The 7,623-nt window shown below is 45.9% G+C and overlaps 1 long non-coding RNA gene across 1 annotated transcript; it reads right to left on the bottom strand.

The window, feature by feature from the left end:
* Positions 1 to 4,428: 4,428 nt before the first annotated feature.
* On the bottom strand, positions 4,429 to 6,751 carry LOC144579091 (uncharacterized). Its single transcript, XR_013525976.1, has 2 exons — positions 6,619 to 6,751; positions 4,429 to 4,651 (listed from the first exon to the last, which is right to left on the bottom strand). It is a non-coding gene; the product is annotated as an uncharacterized LOC144579091 (long non-coding RNA).
* Between the last annotated feature and the right edge of the window lie 872 nt (positions 6,752 to 7,623).

Raw genomic sequence — 7,623 nt, 5'->3', positions numbered from 1 at the left:
GGGGGTGAGAAGTCAGTCATCAGAACAGTTATGAGGGGTCTTGTCAAAAGGGCCTCGCAAGAGAGTGGCCAGATTAGGATTATTACAGTGGGAAATAGTAATATTGGAAGACGGTAAAAGCAAAATCTAATAAGAGGCTAACCAGTTGACAGATGTCGAGTATGATGAGAGTTTAGCAGGGTCTCAAGAGAATATGGCACAAAAATGGTAAGAGGGGAGCCCATAATTATGTTTTCAACAGACGGGCCATGGTTGCTATTGCTCTCACACAAGGAGGCAGCCCTCGAGCCACAGGGTGCAGGTATTGGCTGTAATAGCTTATAGTTCTCTGATGATCACCGTGTTTCTGGATCAGTACCCTGGATGCAGTACGTCCAGTTTCGTGTATGAAAAGGGAGAAAGGCAGTTTGTAGTTTGGGTGCCCTAAGGCTGGGGCATCAGTCAGGATCAGGGCAATCAGTTCAGCCCCTTGAGAAGGTCTGGCTTGGGGAAGAGGACAGCTGTTCAGTTGTACAGCTGACTGTCCCTCAGGAGTCCACAAGATGGGATCAGGTTGTTCATTTTTTAGGTATGCCTACAGAGGTTGAGTCGTAAGGAAGACATTTGGCATTCAGTTTCTACACTAGCCAGCCAGGACCCAAAATCCTTTAAGTCATTTGTTAGTGACAGGCACTGGGACAGCTAAAACTCTAAAATTCCGCTCACTCTGTCACGGTTAATACTCAGTCCTTTGAGACAATACGCCCCCAAATACTTAACTTGTGCTTAGCATAGGTGAAGTTTGTGTTTGGACACTTTGTGTCGATTGGTGGCTGTTTGAGTATGCACTGTCTTCCTTGGGGGAAGATAGTGTGTCTGAACGAAGGAGAAGGCCATCTACCTACTGAATGAGTGTTGAGCCCTGGGGAGAAATTAAATCCTCGAAATCAGCTTTTAGTATTTGGGAAAAGTAAGCGGGACTTTCTGTATACCCTGGCATTACGGTCCACATATATCGCCGTTCTTTCCAAGTAAAGGCAAACAAATACTGGCTGTCTGGCTCTACAGGGGAACTGAAGAAGGCACTGCAGAGGTCTGCAGCTGAAACACTGGCTGGTGGTGGGCAGAGCTGATGGAAGGATATGTGGGTGTCCGGGAATCGTGATCTTATTCAGTGCCTTCAAGTCCTGGTCAAATCTCCATCCTCTCCCACTTGGCGTCTTTACTGGGAATACAGGGCTGCTGCAGGGACTCCTGCAGGGAATACTGAGCTCCCTTTTCAGATAATCTTGTGAGATAGGGGCGATTCCATCGATGGCTTCCTGCTGTAGAGGATGTTAAGTCTGGGTAGGGGTTTCTTCAGGTTTATCTCTACCTTTATTGTAGTGGCTGAGAATATTTTCCCTCTATCTGTATTTCACTGAGACCATAAGTGGAAAGGGACATCTGGAGCAAGTGTTCTGCTTCTGATGTTAACAGGAAAATTGAGGAAGCTAAAAGGAATTTTATTGCTTCCTACTTTTTATTCGAATGTCTTCTGTTCTCCCTAATATTTCCTCCTCTCTCTCCATTTCATTTTCCTGGTCACAAGGTGACATTACTAGTACTAAATCGTGGTACATTGTTGGGACATTTAAAAATTTCCTTTTCTTTTTGGTCCTGCAGCTCCAATTTTTAAAAATTTCCCCTTTTGATGAAAACGAGAGAATGGCATTATGGATGTTGAGGAGGTCAAGGCCCAAAAGCTTGCCAAGGGCTGCAGGGCATTTAGAAACATATGGGACCTACAGAGCACGTCACACTTAGAGCCTGTGGTGGGGGAGCTGAACCCAATGAAATGGGAAGGTCCAGGTTTGGATTTAAAACATAAGATTGTTTTATTAGACACACCCACCATGTTAACTTTTTTATTACTCTGAGGAATGGGGTTTCTGAATAAGCTGAGAATTTCCAGAGATGTAGCCACGCCTGTGTCAGTAAAGGCCGCTGTCTCTCACAGTTTATTCTATTAATCGCTCCCAATTTTTTTGTCACGGTAGAATATTCGGAGATGTGAAACTCCTGTACGTCCTCGGAGCATTTCCTCCCTTTTCTTTCATGTCAGCCTAACACAATCCCTTTTAAGGGCCCTGGTCTTTTACAATAGCAATAGCCTGGGAGGGAAGGATTCTCAGACCATTAAAATCTTTCTGGGGCTGAGAAGTTTGAGAAGTCAACTGCTTTAGCTGTACATGTATAACTCCAGCAATCTTCTGCCTTTCTTTTATCACAGGGTGAGATAATTGGTCAGCTAGGTTAACTAGTTCATTAGTTCTTTCTGTGGCATTTTTCAAGGGTAGCTAAATCATCATTGAGTCTGTTTGAGAAATTTGCATTTCATGATGTATAATTTTTATTGTTTTCAATGCAATGATATCCCAGAATATTGTCTAAAAGTTTTATCAAAACGTGTGAAATAATCTAAAACTGATCTTTTGGGTTCTGGCAGCATTGCTGAACAGTATTTAACAGAATCACTGCTCATTCCCATGGGGCTTTACATCTGTCTTCTGGATGTTGGGGGGCTGGTTGTTGTGGCTCTATTGGGCCTTCAGGGGTCAAATCTGTTAGAGGCTCTGACCATTGTGCTCTTTCTTTCTTTCTGACAGAGTCTCACTCTGTCCCCAGGCTGGAGTGCAGTGGCATGATCTCGGTTCACTGTAACCTCCGCCTCCTGGGTTCAAGTGATTCTTCTACCTCAGCCTCCTGAGTAACTGGGACTACAGGCGCACACCACCATGCCCAGCTAATTTTTGCCTTTTTAGGAGAGATGGGTTTTCACCATGTTGGCTGGGATGGTCTCGATCTCTTCACCTCGTGATCCACCCACCTCGGCCTCCCAAAGTGCTGGGATTACAGGCGTGAGCCACCGAGCTCAGCCCCATTGTACTTTTTCTAGCCATTCTTAGCTTTAACTTCTGAGACCAACATGTGAACTGGCTGGTAAAGGTCTGAATGACCTGGGTCACAGGTTCTGATAATGAGCTCAAGTTCTTGGGCAAACCTGATTGGATCTTTATGGGAGTCAGGAAATTCTTTATGCCTCATAATTCAGCCTTTGGCCAAGGTTGGTAGATAATGGCTGGGTTTCCCTACCTGTTAGCAGTTGTTCCTGAAATGGGGTGAGTGAGAGAGAAGTCCCTATAGGATCCCCCTTTTACACATCTTCCAGATGAGACACGGCCACTGGGCTGTCAAGGAATCATCAGCAGGTGGTGTCCTCAAAGTCAGATTCCTGACTGCCTTTTGTTGAGCGAGTGTTAGACATGAAGGAGAAAAGAGGGACGGATCTGGTCTGGGGAAGGTGGGAGAAGTCAGGGTGGAGTGGGAGTGTAGGTGGAAAGTAAGGGCTTTGGAGGATTCTGTAAGAGACATGAGGTGAGAGAGGTCTTGATGAGCACTTCTAGGTTGCTTGTTTGCCTCCTATAGAGAAACGAGGCAGTCTTCATCCTTTTGCTACTCCCTGTATGCCACTGGAAAGAACTCTCCCATTCTGGTCACTTATTTGTTGTGTGGGCATTTTCCATCCTAGTTCTCAGGTACACTAATTTGGGCATCTCAAAAGATCCCCATTTAGGTCATTGTAACTTAGAATCTGCTTTAGTTCTAGTGGTCCACTTGGTTAAATATTTGCAAGACTCTCTAAAGGGGGAGTTTTGCGTTCTGCAGCTGCAGGGGTCTTAGAGGCCTTGTTCTCCATGATTTAGAGCTCCTCTTTGGAACTGGTGAAGTCGGGTCATGTGTCGGACCCAAAATGTGCTGCTTACGGACCTGGATTTTCAAAGCCATTACCTCCTGAACCAGTTTGGTCTACTGTGTCATGGCTACCTGGCACAAATGTGTCAGGGGCTCAAGGTGCAGGGAGGGTTGGTTCCTTATATGCACCTGCCAGCTGAGATGAGACCCTAAATATGTTCTTCTGAAAGGGGAAACCTATTTGGAGCTGCTGCACTTCTTAGGGAGCATTTCTCCCAGACACCCTCATGTGATTCTCAGTTCCTGAGAATGCCCTAAAAGACTGAGGGGAGCAAGGTGCTCTATTTCTTCAGTGCGGAAGATTCCACACTCATGAGCTACAGGGCTCAGAGTTGGTCAGATCTGATAGGGAAAAAGACCAAAACAGACACACACACACACACACACACACACACACACACACACGCAGAGAGAGAGAGAGAGAGAGACAAGCAACAAAAACAGTTAAGCAAAACTAACAATGATCACACAAAACATGATTTCTGAGCACTCCAAGTGTAAGCAGGAAGTTAGCACCAGCTGGTTGTTAATGCTAATTTTAGTCATTTAAAGAACTTGTAAGACAGAATTCAAAACCAGTTTCTTATCTAGTGATGGGGCCCGAGCTGGAGACCACCCTCTGCCAATGCAGAAGCAGACAAACTCCCACAAAAAGAGAGGGTTTTTGTTTTGTTTTTCTTTACAGCAAATAAACCTCAGATCCCCAACCAAGAAACATTGGAAGCTCAGGGGTCCCTGGATGAAAGAGGTCCCAGACTTCAGCGAATTGTCCCGTTTTTCAGGCTATAAGGTGCCCAAGCCAGTGCCAAGCACTGAGAGGCAGAGTGCTGCAGACTGGGTCACTTCCACTCAGGGTCCCTTCATGGTTACCAGATGTCTATCAAAGAGAGTGACAAAACAAATCTCAATCACGTCAGGAGCTTTGCCAGCGTTACGGACGTGCCCAGGAGATGGGTCTGTGCTTTTCTCCAGAGGTGACTTTGAGGGCTCCAGATTTAAGAGGGAAAGGGCAGGATATTGAGAAACAGTTTTCACATGAACAAAAGGGGGCAGAGGAAAAATATGGGGAATCTGCATTTTACATAAGATACAACACAGACAAAATGGGGTAGGGGAGCAATCAGTTAAGCATTTATGGCAGGCCTGGGTAACTGCACCTGTAAAGATAAGCTGTTAATTCGCTTTGCCATAGTGAAGTTTTAATAGCTTACCAGCAGTTTTCTTTTCAGCAAAATGGGGGAGGGGTGTGGCCTTTCATCTCATAGCCATCTTATTTAGGAACCAAAAGGGGAGGCAGGTCTGCATGATCCAGTTCCCGGCTTGACATTTCTCTTTGGCTAAATGAGATTGGGTTCCCAAAATTGTGTGTGTGTCTGTGTGTGTCTGTGTGTCTGTGTCTGTGTCCTGGCCCATAGTGGCCCTGGCCGGTTTACCCTAAAGGGAAACCCTGCCACTGTGATGAGTACAGAAAAGTCTTTGGAGATTATGAAAGGAATTAGTTAGCTTGCCATAGGTATAACAAGGGAAGGGTACCTGGAGAGCCCCAACCCATGGGTTTGTGCCTCATTCCCATGTAACATAAGCAGCAGCCTGGGGAAACAAAATCAAGCTGCAGGCACTAATAAGGTAACTAGCACAGGATGTGGCTGGAGATATGCCCATAGCTACACAGAAAAATCTCTGGCCCATCTGGATAAAAACTTGCACAGACCTCTGGCTCACTCATAAAAGAAAAAGGCCCAGCATAAAAGTGTCCTTGTCATTTGTTTAGTCAGTGGGCTCCCAGGGAAAAGGTTCTTCTCATTTTTTGGGCACGGGCACAGGGGGCATTCTTCTTTCCCTTTTTTGGGCTGTGAGTCCAGCCTCTGAATCATCACTTCAGCCCCTGATTAGTCTCAGGTCAAGCTTTCACTTCAACTCCTGATAGGTCCTGGGCCAAGCTAAGCAGCCTCTATGAATCAGCACCTAATTTATCCTGGGCCAAAGTCCCAGGCCAAGCTTTCTAATTGGTCCTGAGCCAAGCTAAGTCACACGTTCTCCAAGACAACCTGCAAACTAAGCATATCTTCCCCTTCCAGTTCATAAAAACCCCAGAATGGGCCTTAAAGTAGGCATCTGGTTTAGGACGCCCTCTCTGCTGGCAGAGGGTTTTCTTCTCTGACTTATTAAACTTTTGCTCCAGCCTCACCTTTGTGCCTGCACTCCTTAATCTTCTTGGAGGTAGGACAAAGAACTCTGGGTGTTATCTCAGACTCTTATATCTTGGTGCACTGCCAAGACTACAACATATTTTGGTGCATTGTCTGGGAAAGAGGGAATTCATCTGAAGGGTGAGTAAAAGCGAATCATTAACACTTTTTTCTAAGGCTTCTTGTCTATTCTAATCTAGTTTCCTTTCATAGAAGGCCTAGCCATCAGAGATTGGAAGCAGGTCCGAGGGCAACTGAAGATTTCTGGCTGGGACTATGCTTCGGTGTTATCTGAAGGTCCTCAGACTAACTCCAGTCCCCAGCAGCCTGTCAGTTGTCAGCCCAGCGATTTCCAGTGTTTTCCTATCGCATTTTCCTTCTTTCTTCTTGTGGCTATCATGTCTCTTACTCCTTCTTTGTCTGCAGTGTTGCAGGTGGTTTTGGAACCTAGGGATATAATTCTGCTGGGTAAAGTTAGTGTCTTAATAATCAGGAATGTAGTTCAAAAAGTTATTGTTAGGCCAGGTGTGCTGGCACACACCTGTAACCCCAGCACTTTGGGAGGCTGGGGCAGGTGGATCACAAGGTCAAGAGATCGAGGCCATCCTGGCCAATATGATGATATCCCATCTCTACTAAAAATACAAGAAATTACCTGGGCATGGTGGCATGCACCTGTAGTGTCAGCTCCATGGGAGACTGAGGCAAGAGCATCGCTTGAACCCCAGAGGCAGAGGTTGCAGTGAGCCAAGATTGTGCCATTGCACTCCAGTCTGGCAACAGAGCAGGACTCCATCTCAAAAAAAAAAAAAAATTTTTGTTGGTAACTTCCTAGAAACAGGGAATTCAATATTTCAGTCTAAAATTTTACCTATTAAGGCCTCTTTATCCCTCAGTAATAAACATTCATGGTAACATATGGGAGGATACGTCACCCCAAGTGAATATACTTCTCTCCATTGGGTTCTTTTTTCCTTCATATAAAAACATTGGCTAGGTATGGTGGCTTATACCTGTAATCCCAGCACTTTGGGAGGCCAAGGCAGGCAGATCATGAGGTTAGGAGTTCGAGACCAGCCTGACCAACATGGTGAAACCCCATCTCTGTTTAAAATACAAAAATTACACAGGTGTGGTGATGGGTGCCTATAATCCTAGCTACTTAGGATGTTGAGGCAGAAGAATCACTTGAACCCAGGAGGCAGAGGTTGCAGTGAGCCGAGATTGCGCCACTGTATTCCAGTCTGAGTCACAGAGTGAGATTCTGTCTCAAAAGAAAAAAAAAAAGTTCAGGGAGGAAAAAGAAGATGGCGCAGTAGGAGAAACTCAGCATTGCAGCTCTCAGTGAAGATGCAGAGGGTAAGTGAAAGCAGCATTTCCAGATGGATCTTTGTTGCCCACAGAACAGGGAAATTCCCAGGTGTAGGAGAGACACAGGACACCAGCACAGCTGTTTTGGCTGGCACGGCCGTTTCGGCCGGCGCCGCAGTGCAGCAGCACTCCACACAAAACGCACTGGTCTGGGTGCCCTGTTAAACCAGCAATCTGAGATTTGGGAGGGCAGATTAGCATATGCATCTGATTAAACAGGACTTGGACAGTGAGCCAGACCAGGAGATTCTCGGGAAGCGACGTTTGAGCTGGCGCAGTGGGTTGCTGC

The sequence above is a fragment of the Callithrix jacchus genome, chromosome 13, assembly GCF_049354715.1.
Source record: "Callithrix jacchus isolate 240 chromosome 13, calJac240_pri, whole genome shotgun sequence".
NCBI lineage: Eukaryota > Metazoa > Chordata > Mammalia > Primates > Cebidae > Callithrix > Callithrix jacchus.
The sequence above is the reverse complement of the archived record's forward strand: the minus strand, read 5'-3'. Positions and strand labels throughout refer to the sequence as shown.